Source organism: Dasypus novemcinctus, chromosome 15 (genome assembly GCF_030445035.2).
Source record: "Dasypus novemcinctus isolate mDasNov1 chromosome 15, mDasNov1.1.hap2, whole genome shotgun sequence".
Classification (NCBI taxonomy): Eukaryota; Metazoa; Chordata; class Mammalia; order Cingulata; family Dasypodidae; genus Dasypus; species Dasypus novemcinctus.
The window spans coordinates 86,923,271-86,939,501 of record NC_080687.1 but is presented as its reverse complement, the minus strand read 5'-3'; the positions used below and the strand labels follow the sequence as shown (position 1 = coordinate 86,939,501).

General features: G+C 47.1%; 1 long non-coding RNA gene across 1 annotated transcript in view; it reads left to right on the top strand.

The window, feature by feature from the left end:
* Positions 1-16,231, top strand: part of LOC131273438 (uncharacterized) — an 84,182-nt gene that overhangs the window by 42,966 nt on the left and 24,985 nt on the right. The window contains exons 2-3 of the long non-coding RNA XR_011645758.1: positions 15,428-15,495; positions 15,593-15,725. This is a non-coding gene — a long non-coding RNA (uncharacterized lncRNA). The remainder of the gene's footprint in view (positions 1-15,427; positions 15,496-15,592; positions 15,726-16,231) is intronic.

The window sequence follows — 16,231 nt, the reverse complement described above, 5'->3', positions numbered from 1 at the left end:
AAAGTTAACTTAAAAAAACTAAATCCTTTATTAAGGCAAATAGCAAAACAAGAACAACAAAACACAAAGCCTTGAAGTATGACTTCTTGAGTGGCTCTTTTTTTTGACAAAAAATGATTTATTCCTCTCCAACCAATTATGGAAGATAGAAAATATTCACTGGACTATCACAAAGCATAAGAAGAGTCTAAGTTATCATTCAAATATGACTATGATTAAGCCTTTTTACATTATCAAACTTAAACTTCACAAAAGAAGGAGAGAGATGCACAAATTGCCCCATATATGTATTAAAGAAACCAACGCTCAGAGGCTCAGGGAGGTTAAAGAGCCTGCCTAGAATCAGAGAGCAAGGGGGAAGCTGGGATTCAAACCCAGATGTTTGGCAGCAAATCCAATGCTCTTTCCGCTACATTATGCTATTTCTATTCTCACATAACCCTTATAAAACCTTTTCAACAACCAATGCTAACAAACAGCCTTTCCATCACTAGGCAAAAAAACAAATTAAATTGCACTTCCTTTTATGTTATTAGATAGACAAAAGCTTTTTTCAGCCCGCACTGAGTTTTTTTCTGAATTCATCTCAACTGCTAGCTTTCCAGAGATGTGGGGGATCCTTATCTTCCTTGCAGGACGTCTGGAATCTTTGAAAAGTCAAATTAAATTGAATCTTACAATATTTTCTCTTCCCAACCAGCACTGCTGGATGAGAGTAGTAATTGGTACAATATTTCTGGAGGGCAATTTGGCAATAGGTATCAAAATTCTCAAAACCGGGCATTCCCCTTCTGGGAATTCATCCCAGAGAAATTATCAGAGATGTGCATATGAATGTATGCTCAGGGATGTTCATCACAGCATTATTAACAAAAGCAAAAAATTGGAAGTGAGCTGAATGTCTGTGTCAGAGACTTTTTTTTTACTTCCACTATCTTGTTTCTTCTTCCTTAGCATTAAGAATTCTTGTTTGTATTTGGGTGCATGGCCACCCACTAAAGGGTGAGATACCTTACCCTCTTTAGAGATAATTTGTGGTCATTGGAAGTGCTGTGTGTGACTTCAGCTCCTTTAGAAAGACACTTTTCTTTGGCCTTTTCCCTTTTGGCTTACTGGATTATAGATTAATGGCTGGAGTGGAAGCAGACATTCTGGAACATGAGACAACACACCGAGACAGATGGAGCAGGAATACACAAATGGTTTGGTCCTGGCATTGTGGGAGCCACCATTCAAGCCTTGGAATTTATTTTGCATGAGAGAAAATAAAGTTTTTGCATTGGGATTTTCCTATCACAAATAACCAAACCTAATCCTAATAAATATAATATCCAACAGCAGAGGGGTAGTTAAATTATGATACAAGCGTATGGTGCTATACCAAGCAGCTATTAAAATGACATCATACAAGAATATTTATTAACATGAAATATGTTCATAATATAGGGCTAAGAGGAAAAAGTAGGCCACCTTCAGACATAATCAAAGCAGGATATAGAGAATATTTGCAAATGTCATTTTTGTTATATATGTGTGTGTATATAGATTCTCTCTCTCTCTCTCTCTCTCTCTCAGTCTATCTTTCATCTATCAACCAAAATGTTAACTGTTATTTTTTCGATGCTGGGAATACAGAGTTTTTTAAAAATGTGAGGTTTTCTGTGTTTTTCATATTGGGCAGGTGATATATTGGTTATAAGGGGGAGAAGCTTTGAAAATAAAAGAATCTCTTCCCAAAATAAAACAAGTTTAATTGATTCATTAATTTTAAAGAAAAAGACTAGGGTAACAGATAGAAGAAATTAAGTACTGAGGGAGCCTTGCCCCTTTACAGTGTGCCTCTTATAATATGTGCTGCTGTTGCATATCTTTTTTGTTGATGCATGACTGGTTATAATTACTCCTCAAAACTGCACATGATCAATTATTTAGTAGACTGGTGAATGTATACATATTTACAGCTTCTACACAAGTAGGATGAGAAGCAGAGGGACATTCTAAAGATGACATCTAGCGGTTGCTCTGGAAACCTTGGGGCTACATTTTTGTTATCGCTTATGTCAATTTCTGGAGATGGAATGAGACATGCGTATCTTGAACATACAGGAAGAAGGCAGGCACTGGTGTTATCGACCCTTACAGGCTCTATTTGTGATTACTATTCAGCTTTAAAGAGAACAGTGGAGTCACGGTATGTTGGAGAACAGTCCTGAGATGATTAAAGGAATCTAAAACCAGCATTAGAATTTTCATGGCAACCTTAAAGAACTGTCACTCCAGCTAATAATAAAAGTTCATATTCATTGTAGCTCATTTACTGTGCAACAGGGACTGTGCTAAGTACTTTATAAACTCCATCTCTCTTACATTTATTCCTTGACTTAAACATTACCATAGTCCTACAATGTAGTATTATCACTAGTACTTTGTAAAAGATAAACTGAGGTGTAGAGAGTTTTTTGTTGAGTTATCTTAAGCATATTTTTGGGACGTTGTGGTGCCAGGATTCAAACCCAAGTCATCTGCCCATGTTCTTTACCATGCTCGAGCCAGAGTCCAGGTGGTCTGAGTCTCATAAATGTATCCCTTTAAGCAGAAATTCTAGCATATTCAGTCTAGTCTTAATCAACCAGACAAAGAACAGCCACTTTGAGTATGACACTGTTGTGATTTATGAACATGGGATGGACCCTTCTTATGACATTAAAGTATACAATTAGGCTTCCTAGACTGATGATGCCATAATCATAAGTATTTTGGAACTCCAGCTATAAGGTAAAGCAGAATGGGTAAAATGGGGTTGAGTCTAATGAGTGTGTTGGTAGAGAGGCATCCCAGCTGCTGGAGCAGTAAGAGGATCTGAAGAAGTTCTAAATAAAGTTCTGGTTCTCAAAGAGTAGTCCATGGAATTCAATAATGGTGGAGTCTGGAAGCTTATGAAAAATCTTGAATTTCAGGCACCACCCAAGACCTACTTGTTCACAATCTGCACTGTATGGAAATCCTCAAGGGACTTCTAGGGACAGGAGGTGTGACATGCACTGCTTTAAAGACTGTAGAGCATTTCAACAGCGCTGGCTGCGGTGGGGTGGAACACGCTACACACATAAGGAACAGCATGAACAAAGACACAGAGGTGGGAGAGAAGAAGGCAGTCCCAGGCAAATATTGTATCGGGCTCTGCTGCAGCATTACAGCTAAGTGGTGAAGTGGTGGAAGACAGAGAGGTAGGGCTGACCACACGGAGGATCGAAGGGCCGCATCTTGTTCTGGAGGTCAAGGGGATAGCTAAAAGTTTTTGATCAGGAAATAATATAATGATAATTTTTACTTAGTAGTTCCTTAAAGTTCATGTAGTATTCAACCTTTGTGAGGAATTTAGAACTTAGCCTTTGTGCAAGATGCAACTCCACATATTTCATTTAGTCTTCATGCCACCAAATAAATCTACTATTAATATTTCATTTAGTCTTCATGCCACCAAATATATCTACTATTAATAGGTCTTTAATAATATTAAAAGTTTATGGGAGATTACTGCAGCAGCATGGAATAAATCCTGAAGGCAAATGGGGAACCTGTGGTTCAAGGGACCCAGGCGATTTAAAAGCCCGTACAACCTTTTCTTTCAGGGTAGGTGGCACAAGCCGGGGAAGTACTATTCCACTGCATTTTGCACTGCACCACTCAGGCCCTCCTCTGCATTCTCGATATGAGAAGGGCCCCAAATCCACTCCTCCAGCTCTTTTGTTGAAGAATCTGTAAGCTATTTTGTAAAGTAGACAGCTGTCCTGAATAAGGGAAAAAGATAAAGCCAGCAGGGACAAGAGAAACAAAGAAGTATATTCTTGGGATTGAAGGGGAGACCTGGCGGCCTTGGATTAAAAGGAGAAAGGAGGAGACTTTTGGAAGAGAGGGTGACTGAATAGATTCTTCATCTGCAGGATGACAGCAGGGTTACAGATGCGGAATAAGTCAACAAAGGCATCCAATGACTGCTTGATGGACAAAGACAAGGAAGGGGTAAGTATGGCTGGTCATAGGATGCTTCATATCAGGAGCAGTTACATTTATCAAAGACAGTGAGCTAGAGGGAAAAGGGGAAAGACAGGTAATCTGACTTTTAGCTCCTGTACTGTGGAATTTGTTATCTAGAACATTCTTTGTTCCCACCAGCTGGTGAGTTAACCAGCTCCCTGAAGGAAGACAGCTCAAAGACTGATTTAATTGCTGGGTCCTGCAATGGGTCAGATGTTGGGAGATTTGCATTCCTCTTCGTCAGGATTGGGTCTACCTGTTCATGATCTCACAGCCTATGTGACACATTTAACTGTCCCCAACACCTCCAGTGACAGATGACAGAAATGAAAAGCTCCCACCTGGAAAAGGGAAACCAACACACAGTGGTCTTGGCCCACAGCATAGAAGCTTATCTGTTGGCCAGAAGGTGCAAGGGTTCCCTACCCTGAGTGAGGCCAGGTCCTACATCAGCCAGTATGGCCTCCCCAGGTCTGCTCACCACAGGGATGGGCTCTCTTTGCCTTTGTCCTGGGACCACATTGGAGGCAGGCCCGAGGGAAGATAATAGAGGGGATTTTCCAAGGTAACAGGCCATTTTTCATTGGGGGTTCAGCAATCACAGTCCTTTGGTTGCCAGGGAGAAGCTTAGTGTTTATGTGCATCTAATTTACTCCATGGTCAAAGCTGGAGATAGTGCATGGATTTACTCCCCAGCCTAGGGATTTCCACCTCCTCCCAAAAGGTCCAGATGCTCTGCTCATACCTCTACCTCAGCTTGAACAGCTTCCATCTGGACACTTCAGGGCCATTCAAGAGAATTTCTTGGGGTGGGGAGTCATAGTAATATGACCTTTCGCCAAGCTGCATCCCAGGGGATACCTTTTTACAAATGGGTAATTGCCATTTTTCTTAATTTGTATATGCCAGACTTAAGGGGGGTTTGGGAGGTTCAGGAGAGGCTCAAGGCCCTGCCTGGCCTCACTTTAATCTTCCTGATTATTTCTTGGCTTTGTTTCCTTTCACTAACTATAGTTTCATGGAGAAATGTTTGTGTTTTATACCCTGTAAAGCCGAGGATTGCCAACTCTCAGACACCTTGGTTCACTGGCCTCAGTCAAAAGAGAATATTTCAGTACAAATATAGTTTCTCCCCTTCCTGCTTTCATGGGGACTCTCTCCCATTGAAGACTATCATTTTGTTGTTTATGTAGTTGTGATGGAGCTATGTACCCCAGAAAAACATGTTTTAAACTTCATCCATTCCTGTGGGTGAGAACTCTTGTAAATACTTTTCACTTTTTAAAATTTTTTAATTGTCTTTTTAAAAAAGATACATAGATCACAAAAATGTTACATTAAAAAATATAAGAGTTTCCCATATACTCCACACCCCACCCCACCCCCACTCCTCCCACATCAACAACCTCTTTCATCATTGTGGCACCTTCACTGCATTTGGTGAGCACATTTTGGAGCACTGCTGCACTGCATGGATAATAGTTTACATTGTAGTTTACACTCTCCCCGAGTCTATTCAGTGGGTTATGGCAGGATATATCATGTCCAGCTGCAATATCATTTAGGACAACTCCAAGTCCCGAAAATGCCCCCATATCTCATCTTTTATTCCCTCTCTCTGCCGTCACCAACTTCTGTGGCCACTGTCTCCACATCAATGACACAATTTCTTCCATTGCTAGAGTCACAATAGTTCTATAGTAGAATACCAGTAAGTCCACTCTAATCCATATTTTATCCCTCCATCCTGTGGACCCTGGGATGGTGATGTCTGCTCCCCCTCTAAATCGAGAGGGCTGCCCTACTGTTTTTGCTGTCTGTGTCCATTCACTGTGTGATCTTCTGTATCTATTTCATTTTGTCTTCTCTTTTTTCACTTTTTCTCCTCTAGGATTCACTGGGATTTGATCCTGGGGACCTCTGATGTGGAGGGAGGTTCCCTATCAGCTGTGCCACCTCAGTTCCTGTTCTCTGCTGTGCTTCACCTTGACTCCCCTTTGTCTCTTTTTTGTTGGGTCATCATCTTGCCATGTGACTCACTTGCACCGGCACTGGCTCATTGTGCGGACACTTGGCTCACTGCACAGGCACTCGGCTTGCCATGTGGGCATGCTTTCTCTTCTTTTTCACCAGGAGGCCCCAGGGATGGAACCTGGGTCCTCCCATAAGGTAGGCGGAAGCTCTATCACTTGAGCCACATCCGCTTCCCCACAGTGGCCTTTTTTTTTTTTTTTTGATTTGTTTTTAAAAATTTATTTCTCTCCCCTTCCCCATCCTCTCCCACCCCTCGTTGTCTGCTCTCTGTGTCTATTTGCTGTGTGTTCTTCTGTGTCCACTTGGATTCTTGTCAGCAGCACCGGGAGTCTGTGTCTCTTTTTGTTGCATCATCTTGTTGCATCAGCTCTCTGTGTGTGAGGTACCACTCCTGGGCTTGCTGCACTTTTTTCGCACTGGGCAGCTCTCTTTAGGGGGCACACTCCTTGCTTGTGGGGCTCCCCTACACGGGGGACACCCCTGCGTGGCATGGCGCTCCTTGTGTGCATCAGCACTGTACATGGGCCAGCTCACCACATGGGTCAGGAGACCCTGGGTTTTAACCCTGGACCTCCCATGTGGTAGGCAGATGCTCTATCTGTTGAGCCAAACCCGCTTCCCCATAGTGGTCTTTTGAGACCCCAGAATGTGCTAGGCACTGTGATTTTTGCTCCTCCCACATTTTTTCCTTTAAACCTCTCAAGGTATAGGTATTCCTCCCTGAAGACACTGAGATTTGTCTTTGGTCATCCAACTAGTAAGTAACAGGACCCATTGGGAATACCTGAACGTGCAACTCTTCTTTAAGTCATCCAATAGCTTTAGAATCATTTGTTTCATTTTTCCCATCCTCTAGAGCTTACCTGTCATGAAATCCTACAATTCTTCCTTTGCAATGCTTCTCAGATTTTCACCCCATACCCCTTCCAACTCATTGCTCAGACCTTCAGCATCTTGTACTTGGAATGCAGAGACCAGTTGGGCTTTTGCTTTGATTCCAGAGTCTCCTTTCTCTGATTCATTCTACTACCTGGTGGACTTGAAGTAGGCAGAAATTGTACACTTAAAGAATACTGTGTGGATGCTGGTTGGTTTACAGCTTTAAATAAAACCCAGCCCTCTTCAAGGATTTCACCAATGTTCAGGGGAGAGGCAATAATCTACTTTATTTATCATAATAAAACATACATCATCAGTGATGATGTGATTTTTTTTTTAAAGATTTATTTATTTAGTTTTAAACCCCCCCCGTTGTCTGTTCTCTGTGTCTATTTGCTGCGTCTTGTTTCTTTGTCTGCTTGTGTTGTCGTCAGCGGCACTGGAAGTGTGGGCGGTGCCATTCCTGGGCAGGCTGCGCTTTCTTTCCTGCTGGCGGCTCTCCTTACGGAGCGCACTCCTTGCGCGTGGGGCTCCCCTACGCGGGGGACACCCCTGCGTGGCAGGGCACTCCTTGCGCGCATCAGCACTGCGTGTGGGCCAGCTCCACACGGGTCAAGGAGGCCCAGGGTTTGAACCGCGGGCCTCCCATGTGGTAGATGGATGCCCTAACCACTGGGCCAAGTCCGTTTCCCAGTGATGATGTGATTTTGCCCCCAAAACCTCAATGGTTTCTCACTGCTGGGATAGAAGAGTCTAAATTCTTAAGCCATCCTCAGCTGTGCCATCCATTCACACAGGTCTTGGCTTGGGTCCTTCTGAACCACCCAAGCCAAACACCTGGTCTGCTTGGTCCCTGATAAAGGCTGCAGACCTGTCCTTCTCCAAATCTCATTCACATCACTCCCTTGTTCTCTCTCCATCTTTGGCTGTCCCGACAGACTGCGATCTCACCTGTAAATTCCATGACCATTTCTCATTTGTACTTGACTGTAAACTTCTTCGTGTCATTTCGCACCTGTGACTTTCTTGAGGTCTGATTTTATGTTTGAATGTTTAAGTATTGTCCTCTAGCTAGGCTGTGAACTTTATTGTATCACAAATACTTGATCAAATATCTGCCGATAAAGCCCCTGATGGTGCTCTTTGATCATTGGTGGACATGGGTTTTTGTACAGAGTAGGAATAGAAGGGGTTTAGCTAAGTGGAAAAAAATGGGGTATAAAATAAGGGACTGATGAAAAATTGCTTTTCAATCTTTATTCTTCCTTTGCTCTGTGACATTCTTGTGGGGAAGGCCTTTTCTTGCAGGGTGACGGGCACAGGAAATATGATCCCAGAGCTGATGACGGAAGGTCAACTGCCAAAGTCAGTCTCACTGGTTCACTTTTGGGATTTGAGGATTCCCTGCACCAAAGTAGTAAAATGGTTTTCATTATTCACTGATTTAATTTCCTTCTTGCAGAGATACTAATAAAATCACTAGTTTAAGACCTAGTGTTATGTAGTATTTTGAGATTTCATAGTTTTGATAACATCTTCATTAACATAATGATCCTTATGGGAAAATTTTTAAGTGAAGATCACATCTTCTAAATCCTTATTTTATGTTAAGGGACTTGTGATTAGTGTTGATGCTCTTCAGTGGTTTCTTGTGATTTTCTCTAGGTTAAAACACTTAAGTAGCTGACAAGATATCATTTATTTGTTTCTATGCTACTCTTGTAGACAGTATTTTGGCTGACTTCAGAACTGAACCATATTCCCTCAAATCATTTTACAAAAAAGACCAGCATTTTGCTAACAATTTTTGTAATTCACTGCACAGTCAAAACCTTATAACATATTAATTATGCAATGGGTTAACAGGAATGTGAGATAATGATATTTCTTACGAGATAACTTAAAACAATTTCTCCATGTTTTGGAGGCCCAAAATGCTGAAGACTGACTTTGGTTTTTCAAGGTATGATTTTAAAAAAAGCTGTTAGGTTGATCTGTTTTCTTTCAAACAGTCTTAGTAGCTCCAATTCTTTGAACTTACTTCTTGAAAACAGCAAATAGTACTGGATAATACTTGCTCATTCATCTCCAGAATGTTGAGTTGAGAAATGAAAATGGGTTTCAATATAGAACACAGAATACTTTGTTCTAAATGCCACTAAAACTGTTTCTGGCTTAGGGAAATATCATCTCAAGGTCCTGAAAAAGTGATGCTTATTTTGCTACATTGACACCAATAACCTGCCAAATTTGCACATTAGGAGCTTCCTGTGGTTTAAATTTCCCCCCAAACATATGTTAATAATTATACATAATAGGAACAGGGAAACTTGCAAAAGCATAGACACTATTCTCAATGAAGGGGACATATATTTTATTCCATGTTTTTGGCAAAAGTCACTTTAGTTCATATATTTTTTGCTTTAGTGGGTAAAGGAACACAGTGGTGTTATGCATTCAGAAAAACAAAATATCTTTCATTTAAGTGACTGGAATGCAAATCCCAGTTTAAAGATCTGATTTTTTTCTGCAGGAAAAACTTGTTTTGGTGCTTTTGTTTTAGGAACAAAAGTGAATTCTGTTGGGAGTGCACCAGAATACCCCACCCTCCCTTTATAAAACCAAACTGCACAAGAGGAACAAATTGCTGCTTTATTCACATTTTGGTCTTTTTGTGGTCTCCCTCCCCTGTTGTTTGTTTTGCTTTATTTGACTCCAACAGAGATCAAAACTACATTTTATGGACTTATAGCTTGGCAATCTGCTGGCAAATGGGAAAACAAGCAACATAAAGCAAATTTCTGCCACAATGCTTTGAATATTGAGACAGATTTTTTATCTAGCAGAGCCAATAGAATGGAACGTGAGTGCGCCGGCAGCACAGGGCTATAAACATTGCTTCCTGATGACACATCCCTAGGGAGGCACATCATACAGTTTCTATATTATTCAGCTTGTTACTCCACTGGCATAGAACTGATTTTGCCTCCAAAAATGCCTCTTTCCTGAAATTCCAGCTGTCCTTCATTCACAAAGCAGTGTTTTAACCAGGTGGTTGTTCAACATGAAACAATGGTAAGGCTAATAATGAATCACCACATCACACATTCCTTACCCTGGATGGTCTCCTTGATGCCACACTGCTGGAGGAAAAGGGGAGGGGGAACGCAACCAAGCATTCAAACATCAGAGCTGATGTTTCCTATCATAAGCATCCAGATGTTTAGCATTGTGGAGGTATGCCTGTACATCACCTGCCTTTTTCATTCTTCTATCTGGATCTGTAGGTGTTCTGTATGGAGAGTCAGGGACTGGCCTTTAATTCTATTATGTTGTGGGGTATTTTTTTGATCGTGAGTGGGGACAATGATGTTTAATATTAGCAGAAGTCCTGGCAGGGATTGTGTGTGATAAGGGAGAGGCGAGGAGGAAGGGATGAGACTCGATTGTTGGGTAAGTGGGTCCCTCTCCTGGCTGATGTATGCACCTTTTCTAAAGGAATCAACCGGATGTTTTTAGTCTTCAGTTAAGAGACATCTAGGAATTAAGAAGTACAGTGGACGGGTAGGATCCGCTTGTCTTCCCTGAGACACAGAGGCTCAATAACCAGGGGCTTCCTTGGTATACTAAATTCTAAGAAAGAAAGAAAACTGTTTAATATGCCATGGAGGATACTGGCTTAAAAGGAATAGGGTCTCACAAAGCTTAAGTAGAGCTGATTCCTTTCTGGGAATGATGCCTCATCAGGCAAATTAAAAAATCTAAAGTAAATGAAAAGAAGCACTTTCTCTTTTCAGAGTACCCTACCAGAATCATCTCATGGTTTCCACTGTGCTCTTCTGCTATGGGTTGTTGTACTAATAATTAGAGCCATTGTCAAATGCTCCACTAAATTAAAACTCCTGCAAATTAATATTCTCACAAAAGGTGACTCAGGTTCAGAATTGGATTCATAGGTCCTGGCTCTAAAATAAATGCAAGTCCCTCTAAGAGTGAACAATGATAATAACCTAATCATTTACTGACATGTCCCTGCAGGAATCCATAACATCGCAGATCCTGTAGGAGTCTGGGCATATTAATTACTTTGCCTGCTCAATGATTTTAGGTAAGATGACTAGTTAAAGGACACTGTGTACTAATGACAGCTCAGTGGTGTAAGCAACGTCATCACACATGGAGAGAACACAGGACTATTTATTGTGCTTGACACAGATGGTTTAATGTTTTTCAGGCCTTCAGCCTAGCAGAGCACTCATGGTGCTCTTCAGCTAAGGGCTTTAAAAAAAAAATTTTTGGTCTGTAGCATTTCCTAACAAGACTGATGGCAATATGTTTTCCTAAAGCTTGTTCTTACCCTTAACTATCCCTTACAGTGGTCTGTGGTTACAAACCTCATGGTCTGACACTGATTCTTCATGTGTAAATAATTACTGACATGAAAGGAGAGGAAGGTGATGAAATTTCACCATAATGGCTTCTCTTCTATAGAAAAACTCTTCAGAAATGATTACTTTGGAAAACAGTTCTTCCCTGATTAGATATGGCCTGATATATTCCAGAAGCTGTTCTCCCAGGATTTTCAATACTGCACATGAAAACATGGATTGGTAACTGTGAATGGCAAAGGATGCATGCACCGAACATATCTGTGTTCATTTCAAAATGGCAAAGAAGCGCAAACGTGCTTCTGAGGAATATGTAAGTGTGCCCGGGAAGAAATAAGGAGGCCATGGATCCCCTCCTTTTGTTATGAAAGTGAGAGGCCAGCACACTGGAAAAGCAGGGGGGTGCATTTTGATAGTGTAAACTTCTATAGGGATCTTTTTTTAAAAAAAAGATTTCTTTCTTTCTACCCCCCCCCTTTGTCTGTTTTCTGTGTCTATTTGCTGTGTCTTCTTCTTTTTCTGCTTCTGTTGTTGTCAGCAGCATGGGAATCTGTGTTTCTTTTTGTTGCATCATCTTGTTGTGTCATCTCTCCGTGTGGGCCCCGCCATTCCTGGGCAGGCTGCACTTTCTTTTGCACTGGGCGGATCTCCTTATGGGGCTCACTCCTTGCACGTGGGGTTCCCCTACACGGGGGACACCCCTGCGTGGCAGGGCACTCCTTGCGCACATCAGCACTGTGCACGGGCCTGCTCCATAGGGGTCAAGGAGGTCGGGGGTTTGAACTGTGGACCTCCCATGTGGCAGACTGAGGCCCTAACCACTGGGCCAAGTCTGCTGCCTTCTATGGGGATCTAAATGGTCCCATCCACTGCTGTGGCCACTGTTGAGCTCTCCAGGACCTTCTGTGAATCCTTTAGAGGAACCCTAGGGCTCTGAGGATTGGCATGAATGGTTGCTTTTTTGCATATACTTCTCTATGTAATCACCTGGGTAGGGGTTGGAAGAGGCACGATTAGGCGTGGGGGAGAGAAAAGAAATCAACAGTGAAAGGTTTAGTGATAGCAATATGACTGTGCTCTTGGGAAGGCTTGAAAGGGCTGGAAAGATGAGTGCACGCAGAGCCCGCGACCCGTTCTTCTTGTGGAACAAAGATGGCTTGCCAGAGGCTCAGTTATCCTGCTGACACTTTACACAGGGCTGGACTGGAGTCCTCGCTTATTCTGAGGATGCTGGTGGTGTCAGGGTTTTGCACCGAAATGGTCAATTTCCTCACCTATGAGAAGAAGCCCCTGGCACTGTCATCGGTGTTCCGTCTGACCACCTGTTCAAGTCCCAGCTCGAAACGCCACGCCTGTTCCACCTGATGAAGCAGTTCAACAGCTCGCTGCTCCGGGTGCGCGAGGGGGACGGGCAGCTGACCGTCGGCGACGCGGGCCTGGACCGCGAGCGGCTGTGCGGCCAGGCCCCGCAGTGCGTGCTGGCCTTCGACGTGGTCAGCTTCTCGCAGGAGCAGTTCCGCCTGGTGCACGTGGAGGTGGAGGTGAGGGACGTCAACGACCACGCGCCGCGCTTTCCCCGGGCGGAGATCCCAGTGGAGGTGTCCGAGGGCGCGGCCGTGGGCACGCGCATCCCCCTGGAGGTGCCGGTGGACGAGGACGTGGGCGCCAACGGGCTGCAGAGCGTGCGCCTGGCCGAGCCGCACAGCCCGTTCCGCGTGGAGCTGCAGACGCGCGCAGACGGCGCCCAGTGCGCCGACCTGGTGCTGCTGCAGGAGCTGGACCGCGAGAGCCAGGCCACCTACAGCCTGGACCTGGTGGCCCAGGACGGCGGCCGCCCGCCGCGCTCCGCCACGGCCGCCCTCAGCGTGCGCGTGCTGGACGCCAACGACCACAGCCCGGCCTTCCCGCAGGGCGCCGTGGCCGAGGTGGAGCTGGCGGAGGACGCGCCGCTGGGCTCGCTGCTGCTCGACCTGGACGCGGCGGACCCCGACGAAGGCCCCAACGGCGACGTGGTGTTCGCCTTCGGCGCCCGCACCCCGCCCGAGGCGCGCCGCCTCTTCCGGCTCGACCCGCGCTCGGGCCGCCTCACCCTGGCCGGGCCCGTGGACTACGAGCGCCAGGACACCTACGAGCTGGACGTGCGGGCGCAGGACCGCGGCCCGGGGCCCCGCGCCGCCACCTGCAAGGTCATCGTGCGCATCCGCGACGTCAACGACAACGCTCCCGACATCGCCATCACCCCGCTGGCGGCCCCGGGCGCGCCCGCCGCCTCGCCCTTTGCCGCCGCCGCCGCTCTCGGGGACTCGGAAGCGACCTCGTCGGCGGGGCCCGGGGCGCCCGAGGCCGGCGCCACGTCGCTGGTGCCGGAGGGGGCGGCGCGCGAGAGCCTGGTGGCGCTGGTCAGCACCTCGGACAGGGACTCGGGCGCCAACGGGCAGGTGCGCTGCGCCCTCTACGGGCACGAGCACTTCCGGCTGCAGCCGGCCTACGCGGGCAGCTACCTGGTGGTGACCGCGGCGGCGCTGGACCGCGAGCGCATCGCCGAGTACAACCTGACGCTGGTGGCCGAGGACCGCGGCGCGCCCCCGCTGCGCACCGTGCGGCCCTACACGGTGCGCGTGGGCGACGAGAACGACAACGCCCCGCTCTTCACGCGGCCGGTCTACGAGGTGTCGGTGCGCGAGAACAACCCGCCGGGCGCCTACCTGGCCACGGTGACCGCCCGGGACCCGGACCTGGGCCGCAACGGCCAGGTCACCTACCGGCTGCTGGAGGCCGAGGTGGGACGCGCCGGGGGTGCCGTGTCCACCTACGTGTCGGTGGACCCCGCCACGGGGGAGCTGCGCGCGGCGGCTCTTGGACCGCGACGAGTTGACTCCACTCTAGCACGGGCTGGAGGCCTTCGACGGCGGCTTCCCGCAGCCCCGAGGCCTGGCCGTGGTGAGGCTGCATGTGGAGGACCAGAATGACCACGCGCCCCCGCTGGTGGCCCCGCCACCCTTCAGCTCAGCCGCCTCTGCCCCGGGGCGCGCCCCTGTGCTATCTGGTGACCAGACTGCTAACGCGGGGCGAGGACGACGCCCCCCGCACCCAGCTGACTTACATCCTCCTCCGCAGCGACGGCGGCCCCAGGGCGCAAGCTCCGCACCCTGCCACTGGCGAACTGCCCCTCCAGCGTCGCCTGTCCCCGCAGCGCGTCGGCCCGCTGACGGCAGTCCTCGCGGGGCGGGAAGGAGGTCGGCGGGCGCTGTCGTGCACCGCCACGCTGCTCCTGGTGCCCGGCACCCGGCGCCACCTGGCGGGGAGGTGGCGCTGGTGCCGCCGCCGCCGCTGGAGAGAGGAGGGACCCGCTGGGCGGCGCACGGTGCCAGGGAGCAGGGCGGCAGCCCCACCTCTCGGTGATTTTTGGTCGCTGTTCCGGCCGGCGGCTGCGGCCTTCTGGTAGCGGTTGTCACCGTGGCTCGTTCCCACCGACGCCGTGCTCGGACACGGAGGAAGGAGCTTTGCAAGCACAGCCCGAATGGGGTCCAGGAGGGGGGTGGCCAGGCCGGCCCAAATCGCAGAGGGTCAGGGGCAGAATTTGGGGATTTGGATTCGAGGTTCACCACGGAGACGCGGCCCCTCCGCATCTCCGCAGATGTCCTGGAGGTAAAGTTTGCGGGGATTTCACAGTCCGAGGACAGTGGGATGTCTTTGTGGGGCTCACCGCGGGAAGGGAATGGGATCGCGCAGTCCCAGGTGGAGTTCCCCAGCTCTCTTGGTCTCCTCAGCAAAGTTTAACGCCAGGAGCCTTATGAAAATTCAATGCCCGTATCAGGTGTGGAGTTTCAAGTGGCCCATTTCACAGATGGCAGGCTGGCCCTGATGGCTAGGATGACATGCAGGCTTGCCTGTGTTTCGGCTGGGTGTTCCTGTTTTTCCCTGTACTGTCTTCCCTCTGGGCCCAATTTGGATCCAGTGGTCCCTCAAGGTTTAAATGCTGTCATCTCGAAGCATTTCAGACAAAGGAGGATGCGTCTGACCTGTCAGTTTTAATATCTAAGGTTGAAATATTATTAACTGCTGCTCTCAACCCTCTTTTACAATAGGGTTTAATATCAGTTCCTTTTCCTTCGCCATCGCTGTGGAGAGAGGATAAATCTGCTGCAAGTTTAAGGTAATTCCAGAATATTTATCATTATCTCCTGGCAACGTGTTTGACGTTTTTAATGTTTTTATGGATAACAAAGTAATTCTTTCCTCTTCCCTTCCAGTACACATTCAAATCCAGAAGATTTTAGTGTGGTGGGCAGTGGAAAAGGAGACAGCGCACGGCGTGTCAGCAGGTGGGAAACCAGGACAGAGGGCTTCGGGAAAGCGTCTTGCAGAAGATTGCAGAGCAGGGGGGTGAGTTCACACCTGCGATTTTGAAGCCCTTCCTCTCAAGATCATCACAATACTTATGTGTCTGAACGAATGAAGAAAACTAAACAAAGGGCCCCGATGTGACATTCATAGAAGGAAGTGGCTGACCACTGCTGAATATAGCTCACACATATTTTTTTTTTTTTTAATTTTTAATTTCTCTCCCTTTCCCCATCCCCTATTGTCTGCTCTCTGTGTCCATTCGCTTTGTGTTCTTCTGTGTCCGCTTTCATTCTTGTCAGCGGCACCGGGAATCTGTGTCTCTTTTTGTCGTGTCATCTTGCTGTGTCAGCTCTCCGTGTGTGGGGCTCCCCTATGTGGGACATCCCTTTGTGGCACAGCACTCCTTGCGTGCATCAGCACTGCACGTGGGCCAGCTCCACATGGGTCAGGAGGCCCTGGGTTTGAACCTTGGACCTCCCATGTGGTAGGCGGATGCTCCATCCGTTAAGCCACTTCCGTTTCCCAGCTCACATGCGTTGGCCACT